The following is a 25,432-nucleotide window of genomic DNA, read 5'->3' as shown; positions in this document are numbered from 1 at the left end:
GTGGACCCCACCAGCGCTTTTATTGACCTCCGGGGTATAAGGAGGTATCCCAGAATTCCTGTCCACAACAAACCGGAAGAAAGGGAGAGCTCGGAGTTCAGCCAAACTGCTTATTTAAAAAACAAACACAGCTCCTGTTTGCTGAGCAAGAGGAGGCAGGCAGGGGAATTACTTTGGAATGTTCACAACTGTTTGCTTGAAGAGAGAAACAGCACGCTCACACGGCAGAGGGGGAGGGGGAAGTCCATGTTGAGCAGATGCTTATCTTGTCTGCAGGCTATTTAGGAGTGCATAATTTGCATTTAGTGAATGAGAGAGGAGTGGGGGAAGGGGGTCAGAACTTTTAAAATGATTGAAGGTAGGCACTGTGTGTCTTCCAGTCCTTAGAACTTGCAAGGCAGGGAGCTGAGAACAGTGTCAACTCCAAAAATCCATTCTGTCTCTCTCCTCCACACTCCCTGTCACATTCCACCCCACCCCCCTCTTTTGAAAAGCACGTTGCAGCCACTTGAATGCTGGGATAGCTGCCCACAATGCACCACTCCCAACAGCGCTGCAAATGCTGCAAATGTGGCCACACTGCAGCGCTGGTAGCTGTCAGTGTGGCCACACTGCAGCGCTGGCCCTACACAGCTGTATGAACACAGCTGTAACTACCAGCGCTGCAGAACTGTAAGTGTAGCCATGGCCTTAGAAATACTGTGGGGATGGGAACCTCCAGCTGTTTCTTTGCTAATATGTACATTTCTTTCACCCTTTTTCCTGCCAAAGAATGGCCACTTAACCAGGTGATAGCCCATTTGATTTAGTTGACACTTGGCTGAGCATCAGTTTGCTTTTTGTCTCTGATAAACTGGTTTGGGCTGCTTCCCCAGATTTTGAATATGTCTTAGGGTATGTCTACACTATGGGATTATTCCGATTTTACAGAAATTGATTTTTGGAAACAGATTGTATAAAATCGAGTGCACGCGGCCACACTAAACACATTAATTCGTCGGTGTGTGTCCTTGTACCGAGGCTAGCGTCAACTTCTGTAGCGTTGCACTGTGGGTAGCTATCCATAGTTCCCACAGTCTTCCCCACCCATTGGAATTCTGGGTTGAGATCCCAATGCCTGAAGAGGCCAAAACTTTGTCGCGGGTGGTTATGGGTAAATGTCGTCAGTCAATCCTCCCTCCATGAAAGCAATGGCAGACAATCATTTCGCACCCTTTTCCCTGGATTGCCTGGGCAGACGCCGTAGCACGGCAACCATGGAGCCTGTTCAGCCTTTTTTCTTTGTCACCATATGTGTACTGGATGCTGCTGACAGATGTGGTACTGCAGTGCTACACAGCAGCATCCCCTTGCCTTTGCAAGTTAGCAAAGATGGTTCCAGCCCTACTGTACTGTCTGCTGCTTTGCAAGTTGACAAAGACGGTTACCAGCCATACTATACCATCTGCTGCTGTCAGGGGTGCTCCTGGCCGGCCGCAGTGAGGTCGGTCAGGGCGCCTGGACAAAAATGGGAATGACTCCCCAGGTCATTCTCTTCTTTAAGTTTTGTCTAATGGAGAGTCAGTCCTGCCTAGAATATCAGGCAAGCCTACTAAAGAACCAGAGAGGCAAATGGCCGCTCCAGTTCAGAGCCCTAGACATACCGCAGAAATGATGAGCTGCATGCCATTCTAGAGGGTGCCCCTGCAACAACCTCACCCGTTGCTTCCCTTCTCCCCCACCCCTCCTGGGCTACCGTGGCAGTTATCCCCCCATTGTGTGATGAAGTAATAAAGAATGCATGAATTTGAGACAACACTGACTTTATTGCCTCTGCAAGCAGAGATCAAAGTGGGGAGGGGAGGGTGGTTGGCTTACAGTGAAGTAGAGTGAACCACCATTCTGCACTTGCTCAACCTATAGCTGAAAATGGGAATCTGTGATAAGCACTAGGATAGAAGCACAGGCAGGACTGAACCACACACAAATGGAGAGCCTTTGGTTGACACTGGTAAAATACAAAATGTCCCAGGATATGTATGTTGGGGGACAGTTCCAAACGGCAGCTTAATTTTTTTTATTTGCAGCAAAATGTAGAGGTCTGAGTGTCTGATTGTGAGCCCTGGTAACAAGGAGTAGGCTGGGATAGGTACAACTGCGCGGTGCTGCTGACTGGGAGAGCAGCCTGAGACAGAAGCCTCCAGCTGGCATGATATTCCAGGCAGGACTGAATCTCCATTAGACAAAACTTAAAGAAGAGAATGACCTGGAGTCATTCCCATTTTTGCCCAGGCGCCCCCGAACGACCTTATGGAGGTCAGCCAGGAGCACCCAGGGGACGACAACGACGGATACCAGTCATACTGCACCATCTGCTGTCCATAAGGGAAGGGAAGGGGATGCTGCTGTGTAGCACTGCAGCACCACATCTGCCAGCAGCATCCAGTAGATATACAGTGACATTGAAAAAAGGCGAGAAATGATTTTTTCCCTTTGCTTTCACGGGGGGGGGGGGGGCAGGGGGTGATGATATATACCCTGAACCACCCACGACAATGTTTTTGACCCTTCAGGCATTGGGAGCTCAGCCCAGAATTCAAATGGTTTTCGGAGAGTGCGGGAACTGTGGGATAGCTATAGTCATCAGTCGCCCCTCCCTCCGTGAGCGTCCATTTGATTCTTTGGCTTTCTGGTACTCTTGTCTCAGCTCCTTAAGTTTCAGGCAGCACTGTGTTGAGTCCCTGTTGTGGTCTCTGTCCATCATGGCCTTGGAGATTTTTTCAAATGTTTTGGCATTTCATCTTTTGGAATGGAGTTCTGATAGAACAGATTCATCTCCCCATACAGAAATCAGGTTCAGTGTCTCCCGTACGGTCCATGCTGGAGCTCTTTTTTGATTCTGGGACTGCTTGGTCACCTGTACTGATCAGCGCTCCACACTGGGCAAACAGGAAATAAAATTCAAAAGTTCACGGGGCTTTTCCTGTCTATCTGGCCAGTGCATCTGGGTTCAGATTGCTGTCCAGAGTGGTCACAATGGTGCACTGTGGGATAGCTCCTGGAGGCCAATAGCGTTGTATTGTGGCCACACTAACCCTAATTTGAAATGGCAATGTAGATTTCAGCGCTACTCCCCTCGTCGGGGAGGAATACAGAAATCGATTTTAAGAGCCCTTTATGTTGACAAAAATGGCTTCGTTGTGTGGACGGGTGCAGGGTTAATTCGGTTTAACGCTGCTAAATTTGACATAAACTCGTAGTGTAGACCAGGCCCTAGTAACATCATTCAGTAGAATCTTATAACTTTTACAGTGTTGCCACACACATTTTATCCAGGACAGCAAATTGTGAGTTTTCAAACGATACTTTACACGGCATAGTTTGCACAAAATTTGTCGTAGTCTTGTAAAAGGGGTGGACATAGAGATACAGGCTGTCACAGATAGATACTTCTTAAATAGCTTCTCTGCAGAGGAGACATTGAAGACTTCTAACATCAGGTGGTGATGTAAGTTAAGAATAGATATGTTATTGGCAGAGAGGGGACTGTAAATGAAATTGGAAGGTATTAAATTCAAAACTCAGGGCTTGGCTACACTCGAAACTTCAAAGCGCTGCTGCGGGAGCACTGCCGCGGCAGCGCTTTGAAGTGTGAGTGTGGTCGCAGCACCAGCGCTGGGAGAGAGCTCTCCCAGCGCTGCATGTACTCCACCTCCTCATGGGGATTAGCTTGCAGCGCTGGGAGAGCTGCCACTGTTTACACTGGCACTTTACGGCGCTGTATCTTGCAGCGCTCAAGGAGGTGTTTTTTTCACACCACTGAGCGAGAAAGTTGCAGCGCTGTAAAGCGCCAGTGTAGCCAAGACCTCATAAAAGGAAATATGTTTCACACAGCACACAGTCTGTAGAACTCATTGACACAATGTAACATCGAGGCCAAGACATTTGCAGGTTTAAAAAAGGGATTATACCGCTATGCAGAATGCAAGAATATCCAGTGCTCTATAAATACTTAGGGTATGGCTACACTTGAAATTTCAAAGCGCTACCGCGGCAGCGCTGCGGGAGCCCTGCCGCGGCAGTGTTTTGAAGTGTGACTGTGGTTGGAGCCCAGCACTGGGAGAGAGCTCTCTCAGCGCTGCACGTAAACCACATCCCTTACGGGTGTAGCTTGCAGCGCTGGCAGCCGTGCTCCCAGCGCTGCGGCACTGATTACACTGAGGCTTTACAGCGCTGTATCTTGCAGCGCTCAGGGGGGTGTTTTTTCACACCCCTGAGCGCGAAAGTTGCAGCGCTGTAAAGTGCCAGTGTAGCCAAGCCCTTAGACAAACAAAACCACAACAGCAAAGATCCCAAGAATTTTGGAAAGGGCCTATAGCCCGACCAAGGGTGTGAGCCAGCTTCTAACTGTTGGAGATTAGGAGAAAAATCTTTCCTGCGGGCTATAATCCCATAAATGCCTACTGTAGAGTGTTGTGAACCTCCTTCTGAAGCAAATGGTACTGGGCTGGGAAAGTGACAGGATACTGAACGAGGTGGGTCACTGACCTGATCCAGTGTGGCAAATCCTATTGTGTTTGTAAAATAAAGAGGAATTTCTGTCTGTCAAGATGAGGTCTACTATAGAAGTCTTCTGTATTGGATTCAGCATCTTTTGACTTAAAAAGTGTAGCTATACAATTTTTAGTAATTCTGAGGATATTTTAGTACTGTCAACACGAGACCCCCAAAGTCCAACATGCTAGCGCAGCTTTTTTTTCCTCCTTGCCCCAATACCTTGGATGCTTAAGGGTCTAGTCATCCTGTTCTCTGATGTGATTTGGTGGTCTGTAGCACACACCAGCTAATACCTCATTTTGTGCTGTACTATTAGGACACTTATCCATAAGTATTCTAGATCACTTTCTTCCAAATTGCCAGTGACTTGGAAATAAGTAGTATTGTTTTTGAAATAGACTGCTGCTATCTCTCCTCTTTTGCTCACTTGATCCTTCCTTAAATGGTTGTAACCATTGATATTAACATTCATATCATACAAATCCTCTGTTCACGTTTTGGTAATATAAGATAGGGTGAATTTATGCCCATAAATAAGCAATTCCAGTTCCTCTTGTTTATTATCCTGGGTTCTAGCATTGGTGTATAGGCAATTAAAGAATTTCTTCTCTTCACATCTTTTGGTATCTTGATTAATTTTTCTCTCTGCATCTTGATTTTATGCTAAATAAGTGCTAAATAAGTGTTCGTTTGTTTCCTGTTTTCACCCTTGCATTTTGTTGTTCGTTTGATGCACTCCTGATCAGTGTAGCCAGCCTGTCCCCTAGCAGATGGGTTCCCTTTCTTCTGAGGTGGAGGCCTACCAAACTGTGTAGCCCCTGACCTCACACAGGGTGGGCCAGTGTTCCACAGAACCCTCCATCTTGCAACACGTACCTAACCAGCCATTCACTTCCAGGATCCTTCCATCTTCCTTTACTTATGAGACGTGAAGGATCTCCAAGAAGATTACTTGGACATTCTTCACTTTCAGCATCCTTCCAGGTTCCCTGAAGCACATAGACTATATTAGCTATCTCATGGTGCAGTATTGAGGAAAGCCATGGATTGTCTTGTAGGTATTTTTAAATGCTGCAATAAAACTTAATTGATTGAGTCTTAATATGTGGTTATGGCAAAACTGGCACAACTGGCACACACTGAATTTTCATTCAATTTATCTTCCATTTAAAGAGAAGTAAAATTTATCAGATTTTGGATCTAAGCCTATCTATCACTATTCCTTTTAAATGTTTTCTTTGCCTAATTCTTTGCCGTCACTTGGGAGTTGTCAGCCTGTCCACACTGCCTGAGCCTTGTTGCAGTGAAAGGTGGAATTTAGTGGAATTTAGCAGGGTGTGATACTGTTTTGCTTTGAAGTTCATTGGTGAAGGCTGTGTTGGGATCCAGGGCTGAAACAGCATACCAGATTAGAGTGAGGGTATGTCTACATCTACAATTTTGCAGCGCTGGTTGTTACAGCTGTATTAGTACAGCTGTATAGGGCCAGCGCTGCAGAGTGGCCACACTTACAGCAACCAGCGCTGCAAGTGGTGTTAGATGTGGCCACACTGCAGCGCTGTTGGGCGGCTTCAAGGGGGGTTCGGGGAACGCGAGAGCAAACCGGGGAAGGAGACCAGCTTCGCCGCGGTTTGCTCTCGCGTTCCCCGAACCCCCCTGCAAACCGCAGGGAAGGAGACCTGCTTGCACGGGGGTTCGGGGAACGCGAGAGCAAACCGGGGAAGGAGACCAGCTTCGCCGCAGTTTGCTCTCGCGTTCCCCGAACCACCCTGCAAACCGCAGGGAAGGAGACCTGCTTGCTCGGGGGTTCGGGGAATGCGAGAGCAAACCGGGGAAGGAGACCTGCTTGATTACCAGAGGCTTCCTCAGGTATGCTGGGATACCTGCTTATTCCACGGAGGTCAAGAAAAGCGCTGGTAAGTGTCTACACTTGATTACCAGCGCTGGATCACCAGCGCTGGATCCTCTACACCCGAGACAAAACGGGAGTACGGCCAGCGCTGCAAACGGGGAGTTGCAGCGCTGGTGATGCCCTGCAGATGTGTACACCTCCTAAGTTGCAGCGCTGTAACCCCCTCACCAGCGCTGCAACTTTGTGATGTAGACAAGCCCTGAGTCTATTTAGCAGAGCTTTGTAACACTAGAATAACAGGAGATACTGTTGGCCAGCCTGGAGGTATACTGGTTGGAGCTGTGGTGGGGCAGAGAAGAGGCTTGTTCATTCTAGCACAGGGGTAGGCAACCTAGGGCACACGTGCCGAAGGTGGCACATGAGGTGATTTTTCAGTGACACTCTCACTACCCTGGTCCTGGCCACCGGTCCGGGGCCTCTGCATTTTAATTTAATTTTAAATGAAGCTTCTTAAACATTTTTAAAAACCTTATTTACTTAACATACAACAATAGTTTATAGACTTATAGAAAGAGGCCTTCTAAAAATGTTGAAATGTATTACTGGCACACACAACCTTAAATTAGAGTGAATAAATGAAGACTCGGCACACCACTTCTGAAAGGTTGCCGACCCCTGTTCTAGCATATGCTTCTGTCCCACATTATTCTTGATTCAGACAGTGTTTGTCAATTATATACGTTTTCTCCCTAGCTCCTTGACTGGTGTTATCTCACAGTCCCAGTGATGTGACATGAGGCATGTTAGATTAAGTCTGCCTGCGGGGTGTTGGGGGGACACTGTGAAAACCAAGAGAGAAGAAAAGCCATTTCATGGAAATGTCCCAGCAGAATGCATTTAGAGGCTGGGACAATAGCTGTTACTTAAGGCTGATGGATTATTTTATAATGTACTGGGGTGAAATTAATGCTACTGAAAGAGACTGACTACTCAAAATATTTTCTCCATTCACACTGGCAATATTTTTATGACAGTCCTTTTATAACATATGGCTGTCGTGCACAATAGCTTATTGTTCTGTATCTTTATTCTCGGACCTCCTTTCTTAGATTTGGATGCAGATGAAAACTGAGACTTTCTGTTTAGGCAGCTTAGAAGATAAATTTGTAGCTGAAATCCTTCCATCCCATGCAGAAACCTCTGCTGCTGCTGGGATTCAGAAGACATCAGCCAAGCATTGTGTGACAAAGTTCCTCCTCTACGTTGGTGGGTCCTGCGCTTTATTGGCAGATTTGCTTGCCTCACAGATTCACCATGTGGGTCGGGAAATAGCCCAGAGATCTTCCCCTCTGGTAGAACCCACAGTCCAGGTCAATTCTTCCTGTGTTTGATCAGGAGTTGTGAGGTTTGGGGGGAACCCGGGCCTGCCTTCTAGTCCGGGTTCCAGCCCAGGGCCCTGCGGACTACAGCTGTCTAGAGTGCCTCCTGGTACAGTTGTGCAACAGCTACAACTCCCTGGGCTACTTCCCCATGGCCTCCTCCCAACATCTTCTTTATCCTCACCACAGGACCTTTCTCCTGGTGCCTGATAAGGTTTGTACTCTTCAGTCTTCCAGCAATATGTCTTCTCACTCTCAGCTCCTCGTGCCTCTTGCTCCCAGCTCCTCGCATGCATGCCACAAACTGAAGTGAGGTCCTTTTTAAACTTGAGTGCCCTGATTAGCTAGCCTGTCCTAATTGATTCTAGCAGTTTCGTAATTGGCTCCAGGTGTCTTAATTATCCTGCCTGTCTTAATTGGTTCTAGCAGGTTCCTAGTGCAGCCCCTGCTCTGATCACTCAGAGAACAGAAAACGACTCATCCAGTGACCAGTATATTTGCCCTCTACCAGACTCCTGTACCCCACTGGTCTGGGTCTGTCACAATTGTTAAAGATGCAGATATAGCTGGAAGGGGTGTATTGAGGAGACGGAGGGAGCAGCTGGTATTTTCTATACCTGTGATTTAAGAAAGATGGGCCTGATGCTTAAGACATTTCTGACTGCAGCCATCATGTTGGAAATGAAATTGGGTCCCTCCACTTCAGTTCTCGCCCTCATAGTAACAATAATAACAATAGTAGTAGTTAGCACCTAAGTTCCCTCTAAGCTGAGCGCCTGCTCAGCAGCCTATTAATCGCTGCACAGGCACTTAGGGCTATGGGGGGGAGAGATGCCTCTCCCCTAGTCCCAGACCTGCTGCAGCTGAGGGAGAGGTGTGCCACTTCCCATACCCCAACCCAGCTCTGGCTCGGACCTGCCACAGTGGGGAGAGGCGCCCCTCTCACAGCCCCAACCCAGTCCCGGCCTGGACCTTCTGCAGCTGGGGGAGAGGCTCCCATCCCAGCCCTGGAGCTGCCACAGCAGGGAGAGGCACCTCTCTCCCCTCACCAGTCCAGGTGCTTCTGCAGAGGGAGAGAGCTGTAGCCCCAGGGCAGCCTGCACCCCAAACCCCTCATCCCTGGCCTCACCCCAGAGCCTGCAGCCCCAGCCAGAGCCCTCACCCCCTCCTCCCGCACTCCAACCCCCTGTCCCAGACCTGAGCCCCCTCCTGCACCATGAACCCCTCATCCCCGGTCCCACCCCAGAGCCCTCCCCTCAGCCGGAGCCCTCTGCCATATGCTGAACCCTTCGGCCCCACCCCCACCACACAAATTTTGTTATGTGCACCAATATGGAGGTAATGTGTCGCACATCACCTCCATATTGGTGCACATAACAAAATCCATTCCGAACATGTGTGGGAAACATTAAAGGGAACATTGGTTAGACCTAATCTACACTACAAAGTTAGGCTGACATAAGCCGCATTAGGTCGATTTAATAATATATGTGTCTACACTGCTGAGTCCCTTCCACCAACCTAAGTGGCCTGTAAAGCCGACTTCTGTACTCCACCTCTGCGAGAGGTGTAGCGCTTGATTGAACATCCGTGGGTCGACATGGGGATAGTGTAGACACTCTGTTGCATAATTTGAATGAATTGGCCTAAAGGAGCTGTCCCACAGTGCTCTTCTGTGACCGCTCTGGAGAGCATTTTCAACTCCACTGCACGTCGCCAGGTACACAGGAAACAGTCGCTCTCCTGTTAAGGCCCCGGGAACTTTTGAATTTTCATTTCCTGTTTGATCAGTGTGAAGAGCTCACCAGCACAGCTGATCATGGAGACTCAAGGCTGCAAAGGCACTCCTGCATGGAGTACACAGGAGGTCTTGGGTCTTATTGCTGTGTGGGGAGAAGAGTCTGTGCAGGCAGAGCTCCGATCCAGCAGAAGAAATGCTGACATCTATGCCAAGATTACACGGGGTATGGGGGAGAAGGGCTACACCAGAGACACGCAGCAGTGTCATGTGAAAATAAAGGAGCTTCGGCAAGCATACCAGAAGACAAGGGAGGTGAACAGTCGTTCTGGTTCTGCCCCACAGATATGGCGCTTTTATGAGGAGCTGCATGTGATTCTCGGTGGTGACCCCACCACTAACCCAGAACGCTCTGTGGATACCTACCAGGAGCCCTGAGCGATCTCGAGCAACAGCGAGGAGGCCATTGTTGATGTGGAGGAGGAGGAGACTGTGAGGCAGGCAAGCAGAGGATCGATTCTTCCCGACAGCCAAGAACTGTTTTTAACCCTGGAGCCCATCCCTTCATAGGACCAGTTGGCGGTGGAGCGTGGTGATGGGGAAGTCATCTCTGGTGAGTACATGTTTCCAATCAAACTGTAGGGGTTACGTGCTATTATATTTATGTTTAATCTGAACAAAAAAGTAAGTGTAGTGGGTATCAGTGGCCACTCCATCTACACAGAGGGTGCTCTCTGAAAAAGACTGTTTATATGCAAGGGGATGGCATGGGAATCTTCCATGGAGATCTCTAGGAAGCTCTCATGGAGGTACTCTGCAATCCTTTGCAGAAGGTTTCTGGGAAGGGCTGCCTTATTTCACCCACCACGGTAGGACACTTTCCTGCGCCATTCCAGTATTAACTCTGCTGGCATCATTGCAGCACACAGCATTGCAGCATAAAGACCAGGTCTGTTCCCAGACGTTTGCAACATCTGCTCCCTTGCAGCCTCTGTTACCCTGAGGAGAGTGATATCACATAGGACCACCTAGGGGAAATGGGGGAAGTTTTCAATGGTAGCCCTTAAACCACAAACAGTTCAATAAGTAATCTGCCCCATTTGGTGAAATCTGAGTCACACAACCATGCTTTCCCAAACGTGCTGTGATTGGAAGGGATCACCATGTATTGCAAACAGCATTGGAAAAAAAGTGGGTGGGGGAGGGGCGGCTTCCTATTTGTCTCCTTCCCACCCCGACCCAGTGCTGCTTTTGTGAAAAACAGACTATTTGGGGGGCTTTACACTGATGCCTGTCCTCAAGTACCATCCAGGTTGCTATAGAAAAGGGGACTTTTCTCAAGTTCCAACCTGTGATCCCAAGGATGTCTTCACAAAAGCAGCAGCACAACACCTCTCGCCCAGGCCTTGTGGCCTTACTCACCAAGGCTGAAGTAGCAAACCGATTCTTGCAATAGTCAGTGCTTGTGATTACGTTGTGGATTGCAGTGAAGTGTATTGAGGGGTAGGTTTTTTATTAAAAAAAATCTACTCCGCACCAGAAACAATATATGCGCTGTCAGTGCTACCCTTGTGCTTTGATTTCATTACAGCTGAAACCTTGTCTGTCGGCGCATCCTCTAGACCAGGACAGAGACTTTCCCAGATTAGAAGGTGGAAAAAGACGACTTGGGAGGACATGTTCAATGAGTTAATGTGCACCTCCGACAGTGACAAGATGGAGCTCAGAGCATGGAGGATTATACTGTCTGAAAACCAGGACATGGCCAGGAGAGCATACAAGGAGCACGAGCATGCCACGCAGGAAGAGATGCTATGGATTATGAAGGAGCAATCAGACATGTTGAGTTTCAAGAAAGACAGCTGGATGCTGGAGTCCCTCTGCAGCCTATGCTGAACCTGCTGCTATCATTGCCCAGTTCTACCGCCTCCTCCCCCAAATGTCCTATGAGGCGGGGGGAAGTTCGGTATCCCTTGCACTCAACACCAGGGGAGGGTACAAGGACCAGAAGGTGCCCAGTCCCACACCTTTGATTGTTATTGCAGTGCAATTGTAAAGCAAGCTGTCCTTGTTTCTCCCCACACAGCGTTATCAGCCATCTTGCCCCAGGTTTTTCTTTGCTGTTTGTGTGCGTGTGCATAATAAAATTTAATGTATTGAGGAGAAAAGGCTCTTTATTCATTCAACACATGGTGATTGGTGGGGGTGGAGTTTACAGGGGAGAAAATGCAATGGAGGGGACAATTTGGTAAGGAACAACACAGATAAATGTCACATCACTCTGGCTCATTGCTGAAACTGGTTTTCAAAGCCTCACGGAGAAAGAGAGCTCCTCAGTGTGGTCTTTTTATTGCTCGCGTGTCTGCCTGCTCAAAATTGGCTTCCAGGCAATCTGTCTCCACCTCCGACCCCGCCAAAAACTTTTCTCCCTTTGTTTCACAGATACTGTGGAGCACACAGCAAGCAGCAATAACAATGCATGGAGATGCATGGGATTCTTCTGTCCTAAGTGCAGGACTCTGCACTTGTCCTTGTTGAGCCTCATCAGATTTCTTTTGGCCCAATCCTCCAATTTGTCTAGGTCACTCTGGACCCTATCCCAGCCCTCCAGCATAGCTACCTCTCCCCCCAGCTTAGTGTCATCTGCGAACTTGCTGAGGGTGCAATCCATCCCATCATCTAGATCATGAATGAAGATATTGAATAAAACCGGCCCCAGGATCGACTCCTGGGGTACTCTGCTTGATACCGGCTGCCAACTAGCCATCAAGCTGTTGATCACTACCTGTTGAGCCCGACGATCTAGCCAGCTTTCTATCCACCTTATAGTCCATTCATCCAATCCATACTTTTTTAACTTGCTGTCAAGAATACTGTGGGAGACCGTATCAAAAACTTTGCTAAAGTCGAGATACATCACGTCCACTGCCTTCCCCATACCCACAGAGCCAGTTATCTCATCATAGAAGGCAGTCAGGTTGGTCAGGCATGACTTGCCCTTGGTGAATCCATGTTGACTGTTCCTGATCACCTTCCTCTCCTCCAAGTGCTTCAAAATGGATTCCTTGAGGACCTGCTCCATGATTTGTCCAGGGACTGAGGTGTGGCTGACTGGTCTGTAATTCCCCAGATTCTCCTTCTTCCTTTTTTTAAAGATGGGCACTATATTTGCCTTTTCCCAATCGTCTGGGACCTCCCCCAATTGCCATGAGTTTTCTAAGATAATGGCCAATGGCTCTGCAATCACATCAGCCAACTCCCTCAGCACCCTCAGATGCACTGCATCCGGCCCCATGGATTTGTGCATGTCCAGCTTTTCTAAATAGTCCTTAACCTGTTCTTTCACCACTGAGGGCTGCTTACCTCCTTCCCATACTGGGTTGCCCAGTGCAACAGTCTGGGAGCTGACCTTGTCTGTGAAGACTGAGGCAAAAAAAGCATTGAGTTCTTCAGCCTTTTCCACATCATCTGTCACTAGATTGCCTCTTCCATTCAGTAAGGGTCCCACATGTTCCCTGACCACCTTCTTGTTGCTTACATACCTGTAGAAACTCTTCTTGTTACCCTTCACATCCTTTGCTAGCTTCAGCTCCAATTGTGCTTTGTCCTTCCTGACTACACTCCTGCATGCTCAAGCAATATCTTTATACTCCTCTTTAGTCATCTGTCCAAGTTTCCATTTCTTGTAGGCTTCCTTTTTGTGGTTAACCTCACTGAAGTGTTCTCTGTTAAGCCAAGTTGGTCGCCTGCCATATTTGCTATTCTTTCTGCACATTGAGATGGTTTGTTCCTGCACATTCAATAAGGCTTCTTTAAAATACAGCCAGCTCTCCTGGACTCCTTTCCCCCTCATATTAGCCACCCACTTCTAATTCTCCTACAAAGTCTTCCCCCTTTGTAAGCAGCAGGATACCTGGGCAGGAGGATCCCAAAAGAAAAAAAAAAAAAAGGGGTGGAGTGTTAGGATATAGATATTCAGGCCTGTCTGCAAAGGCCTATGCTTTAAGAATTTAGGTGTATTCTTATCACTTAGCTAGTTATAGGGATATAAAAGAGAGAATCAAAATCACTGTCTGTGTAATGGCCTTCTCTTACTGTGACAGGCTAAGGCCTTCAGCCAAGATGTAGTTAGGCAGCCATAAACTGGGAAGTGTATGGTCACATCCTCACATTCCAAACTAGTCACATTGAAATAAGGTGCTATTGGGCTATTAGGAATACAATCCTGTCCTGATATTCCTATCACCTCCAGAGGAAGGGAAGAGCCTAGAAGATGTAAAAGAAAACGTAGTTTAATCGCATCCTGTCTGGCAAGAACTCACTTATCAATAGACACAGCTGGAAAACCCTTATGTCTGTATAAATGTAGTTGTAAAATCCTCACTTCTGTATTGTTTTGTATGTTTATTTGCATGGTCTCTGGTTCTGTGATTGTTTGTCTGCTGTATAATTAATTTTGTTGGGTGTAAACCAATGAAGGTGGTGGAATATAATTGGTTAAATAACCATGTTACAGTATGTTAGGATTGGTTAGTTAAATTTCAGCAAAATAATTGGTTACGAAATAGCTAAGCAAAACACAGGTTTTACTATATAGTCTGCAGTCAATCAAAAAGGTCGGGGGGGGGAATGGGAACAGGGACTGGGGGAATTGGGATCATGTTTTGCTAAAGGGGGAAATGGGAACAGGGGATGGGAACAGGAACAGGGACTGGGGATGGGGGAATTGGGATCATGTTTTGCTAAAGGGGGAAATGGGAACAGGGGATGGGAACAGGAACAGGGACACAGGCAAGGCTCTGTGGTGTCAGAGCTGGGAAGGGGGACACTAAGGAAGGAAACTGAAATCATGCTTGCTGGAAGTTCACCCCACTAAACATCGAATTGTTTGCGCCTTTGGACTTTGGGTATTGTTGCTCTCTGTTCATGCTAGAAGGACCAGGGAGGTGAGAGGGTGAAGGAATAAGCCCCCTAACAGTTGGTTCCTCTAGTATTTGCAGAAGGAAGTTGTCCCCAACACTCTCCAAAAACTTTCTGGATTATCTGTGCACTGCTGTATTGCTCTCCCAGCAGATGTCAAGGTGATCGAAGTCCCCCATTAGAACCAGGGCCTGTGATCTGGTAACTTCTGTTAGTTGTCTGAAGAAAGCCTCGTCTACCTCCTCCTGGTCTTGTGGTCAAGAGCAGATGCCCACCAGGACATCACCCTTGTTACTCTCACCTCTAAACGTAACCAATGCACTGCTACAGGCTGGGGACCAACTGGCTAAGTGGCAGTCCTGCAGAAAAGGACCTGGGGATTACAGTGGATGAGAAGCTGGATATGAGTCAACAGAGTGCCCTTGTTGCCAAGAAGGCTAATGGCATATTGGACTGCATTAGTAGGAGCATTGCTAGCAGATTGAGAGAAGTGATTATTTCCCTCTATTCGACACTGGTGAGGCCACAGCTGGAGTATTGAGTCCAGTTTTAGGCCTCCCCACTACAGAAAGGATGTGGACAAATTGGAGAGAGTCCAGTGGAGGACAATGAAAATGATTAGGGGGGTGGGGCACATGACTTACGAGGAGAGGCTGAGGGAACTGGGCTTATTTAGTCTGCAGAAGAGAAGAGTGAGAGGGGATTTGATAGCAGCCTTCAACTATGTGAAGGGAGGTTCCAAAGAGGATGGAACTAGGTTGTTCTCAGTGGTGGCAGATGGCAGAACAAGAAGCACTGGTTTCAAGTTGCAGTGGGGGAGATCTAGGTTGGATATTAGGAAACACTATTTCACTAGGAGGGTGGTGAAGCACTGCAGTGGGTTACCTAGGGAGGTGGTGGAATCTCCATGATTGACAAAGCTCTGGCTGGGATGATTTAGTTGGGGTTAGTCCTGCTTTGAGCAGGTGTTTGGACTGGATGACCTCCTGAGGTCTCTTCCAACCCTACTCTTCTATGATTCTATAATGGAAATATTGTTTTCACTGAGGTCTAACCTAGTAAGCAAACAACGCCAGTGACCTTTTAAACGTCCAAAGGAATATTCCACCACCATTCTGCACTCACTCAGCCTGTGGTTGAACCGGTCCGTACTGCTGTCCAGGCTACCTGTGTACGGCTTCATGAGCCATGGGAGCAAAGAGTAGGCTCGGTCTCCCAGGATCATGATTGGCATTTGAACATCACCAATGGTTATTTTGCAGTCTGGAAAGAAAGTTCCTGCTTGCAGCTTTCTGAGCAGATGTGTTCCTAAAGATGCACACATCATGTACCTTTCCCAACATCCTAGGTTGAGGTCAGTGAAATGGCCCGTAATCCACCAGCACTTGCAAAACCATTGAGAAGTACCCCTTTTGGTTTTATGTATTCTTTGGTAAGGTGGTCTGATGCCAAGATAGGGATATGTGTTCCGTCTATGGCCCCACCGCAATTAGGGAACCTCATTGCGGTAAAACCATCCACTATATTCTGCACGTTGCCCAGAGTCACTACCCTTCTTAGCAGACATCTGTTAATGGCCCTGCAAACTTGAATCACAACAGATCCCACAGTAGATTTACACACACCAAATTGATACCCCACTGCAGTCTGGCATTGCAAGCTTCCACAGAATTATCGCCACTCAATTCTCCCATCAGAGCAGTTCTCATTTTAGTATTACTGCACTTCAAGGCTGGGGAAAACTCTTCACACAGTTCCTGGAAAGTGGTCTTACACATTCGAAAGTTCTGCAGCCACTGCTCATCATTCCATAGCTGCAAAATGATGTGGTCCCACCAGTCAGTGCTCAACTGTGTCAAGGTGATGCGTGTCTGTTGCCAGCAACTGCAAATTGCTCCGCTCTGTGTCTTCCAGCAGGGCTGCTTGCTTGGCATCACATTGTTCTGTGCAGCAGTTCCTGTATCAGCTGTGTAAATACTGCAGGATAAGGCACGAGGTGTTTGTAATGCTCGCACAACAACAGTTTACAGGTGAGCAGGGTCTATACTACCATGCTATGGCGTCTGCACGGGTAACCTTGTCTTATGAAAAAAGGCACAAAAAAGGCTTGGTTTGTTTGCTGTTGATTTCAGGAAGGGAGGGAGGTAAGTACATCATGAGAGGCTAATGCCATGTTCCCATAACCACCCGCGCCAATGTTTTAGTCCCATAAGGCATTGCAAGCCCAACCTAACATTCCGCTTGGCTCCACGCACTGTGGAATAGCTACTCACAGTGCAGTGCTCCATGCGTTGATGCAAGCCCTGCTAGTGAGGATGCACTCCCCTGACACAACGAGCATAGTGTGACATGCAAGATCAACTTGCTTAAATTGAGGCTCGATGTCAACTTACATGAAATCGACTTAATTTGGAATGTAGACATAGCCCCACTGTGCTTTTCACTTGCAGTTCTCAAGTGCTTTACAAAAGAAAGTAAGTGTTATCTCTAGTTTTACAGGTGAGGAAATTCTGGTAGATGGAGGTGAAGTGCTTTGCCAAGGCTCACTCAATGGGTCACTCGCAAAGCTGGGAAGAGAGCCTAGGTCTTTTTAACTCCCAATGTAATACCCTTTCCCACTAGACCAGTGGTTCTCAAAGGCGGTCTACTGCTTGTTCAGGGAAAGTCCCATGCGGGCCTGGCCGGTTTGTTCACCTGCCGTGTCTGCAGGTTTGGCCGATCGCGGCTCCCACTGGCTGCGGTTTGCTGCTCCAGGCCAATGGGGGCTGCAGGAAGGGCGGCCAGCACATCCCTTGGCCCACACTGCTTCCCGCAGCCCCCATTGGCCTGGAGCAGTGAACCACGGCCAGTGGGAGCCGTGATCGGCCGAACCTGTGGATGCGGTAGGTAAACAAACCAGCCCGGCCCCCCAGGGGCTTTCCCTGAACAAGCAGTGGACCGGCTTTGAGAACCACTGCACGTGGTGCCTGGCAAATATAGTACTTGTCTGACCACTTCCTTGAAAACTTCATTCTTAGTCTCCAGCCTAAGGAGAACTTGCCAAATGCAGATAAAAACAGACACACTCCCACCTGTTAGAGGGCTTTCCCTTATCTCCACCCCTAGTTCTTGTCACGCAGACAGAAAGCAGAAGACCAGAAGTCTGAAGTGCAGACAATACAATGTTTATTGGGGTTAGTTCCAAACAAGCATATCCATAGCTCTACACACCAGCAGAGTCTGTTTCCCAGTGTTCCGTTCCCATCTCTGACACCGCAGAGTATTTACCCCATGTCCCTCTTCCCAGCTCTGACACCGCTAGGGTGACCAGACAGCAAGTGTGAAAAATCAGGACAGAGGGCAGGGGGTAATAGGAGCCTACGTAAGAAAAAGACCCAAAAATCAGGACTGTCCTTATAAAATTGGGACATCTGGTCACCTTAGGCACCACAGAGCCTTGCCGGTGTCCCCATTCCCATTTCCCACCTCTTCCTTCTTAGCAGGCCCAAATATACCTGCAATGCATGCCCTTGTCCTACCCCTTACAACTTATGGTCATGTTCCATTTTGGAGGGTTGTGAGTCTGATGTCTTCGTCCCACCTCTTTTGTATCCCATGAGAGGAGTAAGGGGTGAAGTTGTGTTCTGGCCAAGGCCAGGCCTTTCTTTGGCTTTCAGTGTTTCTTATGCCTGCTCATCCTCCCTTGTCCCTCCCGACAGGTTACTTGACCTTGCCTTGAGATAGGAATTGAAGCAGTCTTCAAGTTTGCGCACATATATTATACTCCCACCATGCCCACTAACACTTTAACTAGATCCCATATCTTTTCTCATTGTACTTAAAGCCCCATCTGGTTGTGGGAAATGCAAGACACAGTGTATGTGTTCATTGTTCTTCACACACATTAGTAAGAATCCCTCTGTTCACATATATTCGTATAAGATGTAAGAAAATAAAAAAGTCAAACCCAAAATTCTATCTGAAGCTGGCAAACAAGCCTATATACTAACACCACTCAACATGCATGAGCAACAGACTTGCTATGCGAAACTTGCACCAAATGGTTCTACTTAGAGTTGTCTTGTGGAGGGAAGGAGGGATGCCAGAGAGAGGAGATAATGATGCCTCAGCTGAGGCAAGAGGGTTTTTATTTACACAGCTGAGCTCCATTTAATATTATTAATAAAGAACATTCATTTCTTTGGCTAGACTCCTACCCCCTCTTAAATAGCTAGGGTAGGATTAGTACTCTTTCTGGCATGACACATCAAATTGCATAACTCACTTAGCTGTTCAGACTTCCAGTATATCTAGCTTACCCTGACTGTTGTAATGATGATGCTTGCTTTCCCCTTATAAATCGTTTCCAGATCTTTAGCTGAAAAACTGTACATAAGAGTGAAGTGTTACTGTTGTACTTGTGCTGTATATTGACGAATAGCACTCTAGTTTTTTATATGTATTTATTCCTGCTGCATGGATATTAATAAAAAGTGATTATAAAGTAATCATTAATATAAAGTGAATTAAATAGACCACACTTTCCTTTTGTCACCTTCCTCCACCTATTTGGCAGTGTCTTCTGTGTCTGATATTCACAACAGTTTTTCATTCCTTATTCTTGGACATTGCAAACTGCACTTTATCAGACTCATTCTTAAACTCCAGAGTACCCAGGACTCGGAGTGAACTTGTTACCCCCTGCCTCCAGGGAGAGGGGGAATCTTCCTTGTGGTAGCTTCAGCACTCTCCTGTGAGCTATGACAGCCCTAATTTTGCCTTGCAGGTTAACAGTAGGTGCATCCCAATCCCCAAGTGCCTTTGAATGTTCCCCTGACACTGAGTACTCTCAGAAATCTAGATCCAGTGTACCTGTTTACCAGTTTTACCTTAAACCCCTGCTGCTCTAGACCATACAGGACTTGTGAGCACTTATCATGAAACAGAAGTATGTTTATTTAATGAAGAATAAAGATTTAATTAGAAACAAGAGAGTGTGGTGAAAATAAATGATTGCAATACAGAACAAAATCCAAACATTCATGAAACCTCCCCCATTCCACAAGGAGTTTCCTCAGTGAATGGCTAAAGAATACTTCTCCCTCTGTGTTATACTGAAAGCAGCCTTTTGTTTTGTGACGGGCTTCCCCAGGGTGCAACCTGGAACTGGGGTACTGCTGAGCCCTTGAGTATACCAGTCTGGTTTGTTCCTGTGCCCTCAATAAGCCTTTTTTAAAATACAGCCAGCTCTCCTGGACTCTTCTCCCCACCCAATATTAGCCTCCCAGGGGATCCTGCCCATCAGTTCCCTAAGGGAGTTAAAGTCTGCTTTTCTGAAGTCCAGGGTCTGTATTGTATTACTCTCCTTTCTTCCTTATGTATGGATCCTGAACTCAACCATCTCATGGTCACTGCTGTGCAGGTTGCCACCTACTTCTACTTCCCCTACCAATTCTTCCCCCTTTGTAAGCGGAAGGTCAAGAGAAGAATGGCCTCTGGTTGGTTCCTCCAGTAGTTGCACCAGGAAGTTGTCCCCAACACTTTCCAAAAACTTCCTGGATTGTTTGTGCATGGCTGTATTGCTCTCTCAGCAGATGTCAGGGTGATTGATGTCCTCCATTAGAACCAGGGCACGTGTTCTGGAAACTTCAGTTAATTGTCCAAAGAAAGCCTCGTCTACCTCATCTTCCTGGTCCGGTGGTCTATATCACAAGCCCACAACGACATCACCCTTGTTGCTCTCACTTCTAAATTTAACCCAAAGACTCTCAACAGGCTTTTCTGCAGTTTCATACTGGAGCTCTGAGCAATCATACTGCTCTCTTACATACATTGCAACTCTTCCACCTTTCCTCCCCTGCCTGTTCTTCCTGAACAGTTTATACCCATCCATGACAGTGCTCCAGTCATGTGAGCTACTTCACCAAGTCTCTGTTGTTCTAATCACATCATAGTTCTTTGACTGTGCCAGGACTTCCAATTCTTCCAGACCAGACCCACTCAGAGAAACAACCAGGAACAGGACTTTATTCTGTAAAGAACACAGAACAGAATTACAGTCCAGCAGCCTCCTCTCTGCTTGCCTGCTATGTGCTTCCAGCTCAGTCAAGGCTAAGATCTCCTGCTTGGGGGGGCAGAGGGTACCTCCTGGGAGGAACCAGGAAGTTCTCCCAATATGCCACGGTTTCTCATCAAGAACTTGTAGTTCGCAGGGCTGGTGTTGAAGCACACTGGACCTTGGGCTATACCCTTCCCCCACTTATTGAAAGAGCGACCTCATCCCTTTCCTTAGTCAAAAACCTCTCAGATTGAATATCACATGCCACCCAGTGTAAGTTTATTTCCCAGTCCACCCCTCCCTCAATATGGAGAGGACAATGCTCCAGTCCCTGTTTCTGAGCAGATTTCCCTTTTTCACAACACCACACTCTTTTAGGTAAAAAATAATAATAAACTATAGAAAGATTACTTAATAACTTTAAATCTATAAGTGTAAAGATCAGTTAGTTACCTAAGAAATAAACAAAATCACAGTCTAAGTTATATACACTACCAATCTTCCATATGCAGACTAGAAATCCCTTCATCCTGGGACCACATCCCCTGTTCAGTCTTTGTTCTTAAGATGTTTCCAGGTTTTGAATTGTGGTGGGAGTGAGGCCATGTGATGTCACTTCCCCCTTTTATAACTTCTTCCATGTGGAGGGAACTTCATTGTTCCAAGCAAAGTCCCTAGCACAGTTTGTGGAAAAGTACAGGCACAAGATGGAGTCCAGTATTACATGATCTAGTCACATGCCCTTGCATGTTTCAATGCATCATAGCAGCCATTATTCATATACTGGCTGAAGCGCCCACAGGAAAGCCCATCAGGTGAGGATAAACTTCTTCTATGGCCTGTTGAGTTTTTTAATGGGCCATTCCTTGAATGGATCATCCACAATTTGCTGGCTAGACTGGATGTAAACGATCTTGTGGGTGTCATTCCAGGAGCAAACACATTTAAATAGTGGTACATAGTCAATATTCATAATGACATCATAATTCAGATGTAATGACAGCATATACAATCCAACTAGACAGTAATGTTTAACAGATCAAGACTTTCAGAATGATACCTTACAAGGCATATTTTGCACAGAACATATCACCATGGCAAATATGGGGGTGCCTTGGTGTTGCTTTTGGGTTACAGAATGCCATGTTTTTATTCACAGGCAAGGCAAACCTCTGCTTTGTTGTGAAGTTTCTTTTTTTTACCTTTAAGTAATGTTGATTGTCATTGCCTCAGATGGTTTCACATTCAAAGGGTTTCTATTGCGCAAGCTAAACAACTGAGCCTTGCATTGCATCACCAGCTTAACAGGGCAGGGTAACAACTGCACCCTGCCTAACTGGGCATCGCCGAGACACGTTGTCTCCTGGTAACTAATTTCTACTCTAAGTCCATAAAGCATACTTTCAATATAAATACATTATTCCTTAAATGTTACCCGACCAATGTTCCCTCTAATTTTTGACAGGGTGTGTGCGCAAAAAATTTCCTCTGTGCAAATTGTTGTGCTTCTGTGCAAATTTTTATGCGCATGGTGTTTCACCGTTTGCGTGGGGTTTAGGATCTGTTGCGCACAGCTTAGAGGGAACAGTGCTCACGGCTATGAATGTTGACAGGTTACAAGCTTTGTGTAGATACCTTACACATTACTCTCTATGGATAAAAGTCGTATAAGGCATATTTGGTGTAGTGAGTTTGTCAGGTCTGAGGTGAGAGATGTTTGCAAAGAACGGGACCCTTTACTAAGAGGTCTCTATGTCATGATATTGTGTCTGAGATGCTCCCTCTCAGCTTTTTCCCTAGTACTTCTTTCCCATTCCTTGATGTGAATCCATACTGACTCTTCTCAAAGTATTCAGAACCTTCCAAATATAGTCTTCTCTTTTGTCTCTCGTCCAGTGTTTCCTGTCTCTCCTCTTATCCTTTTTTCCTGTCTAAAGTCATATTTTCAGCTTTAATGTGCCACATTAATTTCTTCAGTAAATATTCAACTCCCTAGTTACCAAAAAAGGTGTTAAACATTTCTGCAAAAGGTCCCTTGTTCTTTAACATCTCAGTAAAGTTTTCTGATGGATTCGGTTGGCCCTGGATTGATGTCAGACTGTAACTATTTTCTGGATCACCTGTTTTCACAATCCCTTTTTTCTTCAACATTTTTTCCTCTTCTCCTGGGAAATATGTTTGTTTTCTGGCACTGGCCCCTTCCCTTTCACCATCCTCCTTTAGAACACTGGGAAGACAAGTGTCCATATCATTTTCCATCAGTGTCTGCTTTGACAATTGTCTGTCCCATAGGGAGATGCAACGTTTCACCATTTCAACTAAAGGTGTGATTTTAAACTGATCTAGTGCAAGAGTCCACATGCATGCTCTCATTCAAACCATGCTTATTTCAGTTTAGATTAAGTTAGGGACAGGTTTTAAGCTAAATTGAAATAAGCCACTCTTAACCAAAATAAGATTGTCTGCTCCTGGTTTGCGCAGGTTTAACTAAAATTTTAAAATCACATCTTTAGTTAAACCTGTGTGTATAGACAAGCCCTTTAAGTATGTGTCTTCACTGCAGAGTGTATTTGGGGTTGAGCACATGGATTGACCTGGCTCAGGTGTGAGCCGCCACACTGCAAAGCCATACCTGAGTGTGTCCACACTGATTCTACACTCACTTATCTGAGGTGCTAGGACTTCCGAGGACATATCCCATGATTCTTTGCACTTTAGTAAGCTGAACCACTCTGGTTCTTTCCCAGTGAATTGTGAGAGAATTTACCTGTCTTGGGCACATGATAGAGTTGTGGGAAGGGATTACTAACCCTAGAGTAAAACAAGACCACATTTGGATGAGGTTTTCGTGTGTGGACGGTAACCAGGTTAGTGGCAATATCTGAGTAAAAGACCAAGTTAATTCTGTAGTGATGCTAAACCCTGAGACTTCCTTGTATCATTCACTGGCCACTTACTACTTGTGTATTAGAGTGGGTGTTTTTTCCTAATTTATGTAGAAGACAACTTTCTGATCCAGAAAGATTCCAAGCAGAGGGGAAATTGTCTAGTGTTCACTTCTCATAAGTAAGGACTGGGGATGAGCTGCTAGAGAATGGGAGAATAAGAGAGAAGTTTTGAAATAGTGACATGAGCTACTTGAATCCAGCATAGTAAGGAAAGAGTTCAGTAATGCAGCATTGAAAGGGTATTTAGTCCGTGTGTGGGCTAGAGAATTGTTTCCTGTTTCTCATCACCAATGCTACTTATGGAATCAGCTTTAGTGTACATGGGGGTATGATGGGGTAGATAAGGCCCAAAGGCCCCCTGCTTGGAGGCCTCAGGGGCCTGCCACATCCATCCCAGGAGAGGAGCAGTGGAGAGATCCTCCAAGCAGGCTAGAGTGGCTGCAGGGAGCAGCCTATGAGGGTCCAGCAGGCTCATATAAAAGGAGCTGCAGGTCCAGAGTGAGTGCAGTCTGCTTGCAGGGACCAGGGGAGCAAGAGGTGCTCCTCGTTGGCTACAGGAGCTGAAAGGACCTGGATAGATTAGTCTGCTAGCAGGGACTGGGGAAGCAAGAGGTGCTCCTGGTTGGCTGCAAGGCCTAAAGCAGGAAGTTGCTGGCAGGGACCAGGGAAGTGAATGAACAACTTCTGACTGGCTGCCAGGACTCACTTAAGACAGGCTACGGGGCAGTGGCCCAGGGAAGTACACTTAGTTAAAAGGATGTGGAACATGGCTTCTGCTTATGTTCACATGTAAACTGGCCAACTAGGGTACTGAGATATGCCCTGTTGGTGAGTCTGAGGACAGGGGAGTGCTACAGGACATTATTCAGGGCTTTGAGATAGACCAGGTTGGACAGTGTACCCTGAAAGGGAGGAACAGTGTAGGCAGCTTGACCAGAGGACTGAGTCATGGAAGAGCCAACGAGAGATCCATTGACTGGAAGGGGGAGCTTGTGAGAGGTGAGTGCCATCTTGCTGAAAAGAACTGAGAGATTGCAGGCATCATCTGCCAGAGAATGTGGGTGCTCATGAGAGGCAGGTGCTGATCCTGTTAGAGGGGCACGGGGATTTTTACTACTGTGTCATCTAGGTTTAAAGAAGCTGAGTGGAAGGACGATCTTATGGTTAAATCAGTGGAATGGGAATCCAAAAATTTAGATGAAATTTTGACAATGCCACAGACTTCCTGTGGGAACTTGGGCAAGTTATTTATTCTGTGGAGGCCTCGTTCCTTTTTTGTAAAATGGGGATAGTACTTCCTTTTTCACACTTGTCTGTTTTCTGTAATTAGATTGCAATCTATTTGGGACAGGGACTGTCTCTTACTGTGTCTATATAGAATGCCTAGCATATTGAGATTCTGATCTTGACTGGAGCCTCTTGGCACCACTGACAGTGCTGCTGTAACAAAAGTGGTGTAATGACTCTTTCTTATGTGCTGTAAAATCAATCACATTCTATACCTTCTTGTTCATCCCCATTGGCTTTTTTGGTCCTGATGTATTTATTGCTCAGTGGCTTGAAGAACCCATATATAGGCATGCAAATACATCTGTGAATAATTTCCATCTTTTGAACCACCACTTTAGTTCTTTGACCTCATCATTCTTTGCTTGTTCTTGTGAAATTCAGCATCTTTTTCTATTGTGTTTGAGTCCTAAATTGCAGTTATGGTAAAAAAATTTTTTTTAAACCCCCACAAAAAATGGAATAGGAAAATAAGAACTGGACCACAGGGCCAGCTCAGCATCCTGTCTCTGACAGTGGCCAGTGATCAGATATTTTGGAGGAAAAGGTACAATCTCCATAATGGACAATTATGTAAATGTGGATGGGACTTTCAAAAGCTCCTAAATGACTTAAGGGTACACATCTCACTGAAAGTCAATGGGGGAAGCATCTTCCTAATCCAAGACAACCAACTTTCTTGATTATATTCTGGAGCATAAAGTCTGTTATTCTAATAAGTGTTCATCCTAATAA

At 46.5% G+C, this 25,432-nt stretch overlaps 1 protein-coding gene across 9 annotated transcripts in view; it reads left to right on the top strand.

Annotated features, from left to right (window-relative positions):
* The window catches only part of NDST2 (N-deacetylase and N-sulfotransferase 2), a 240,805-nt gene that overhangs the window by 23,742 nt on the left and 191,631 nt on the right, over positions 1 to 25,432 (top strand). For 3 of the 9 annotated variants that reach the window (XM_050960092.1, XM_050960089.1, XM_050960090.1), the window contains exon 1: positions 8,878 to 10,118. The exons of 4 other annotated variants lie outside the window; for them this stretch is intronic. The gene's annotated coding sequence lies outside the window, so the exon portion shown is untranslated. Of the gene's footprint in view, positions 1 to 8,877; positions 10,119 to 25,432 lie in introns of those variants that run through there. 2 more of the 9 variants (XM_050960085.1, XM_050960086.1) reach the window with 1 other exon arrangement.

Source organism: Gopherus flavomarginatus, chromosome 6 (assembly GCF_025201925.1).
Source record: "Gopherus flavomarginatus isolate rGopFla2 chromosome 6, rGopFla2.mat.asm, whole genome shotgun sequence".
NCBI lineage: Eukaryota > Metazoa > Chordata > Testudines > Testudinidae > Gopherus > Gopherus flavomarginatus.
Note: the sequence above shows the minus strand (reverse complement) of the source record. Positions and strands in the feature narration are given on the sequence as shown.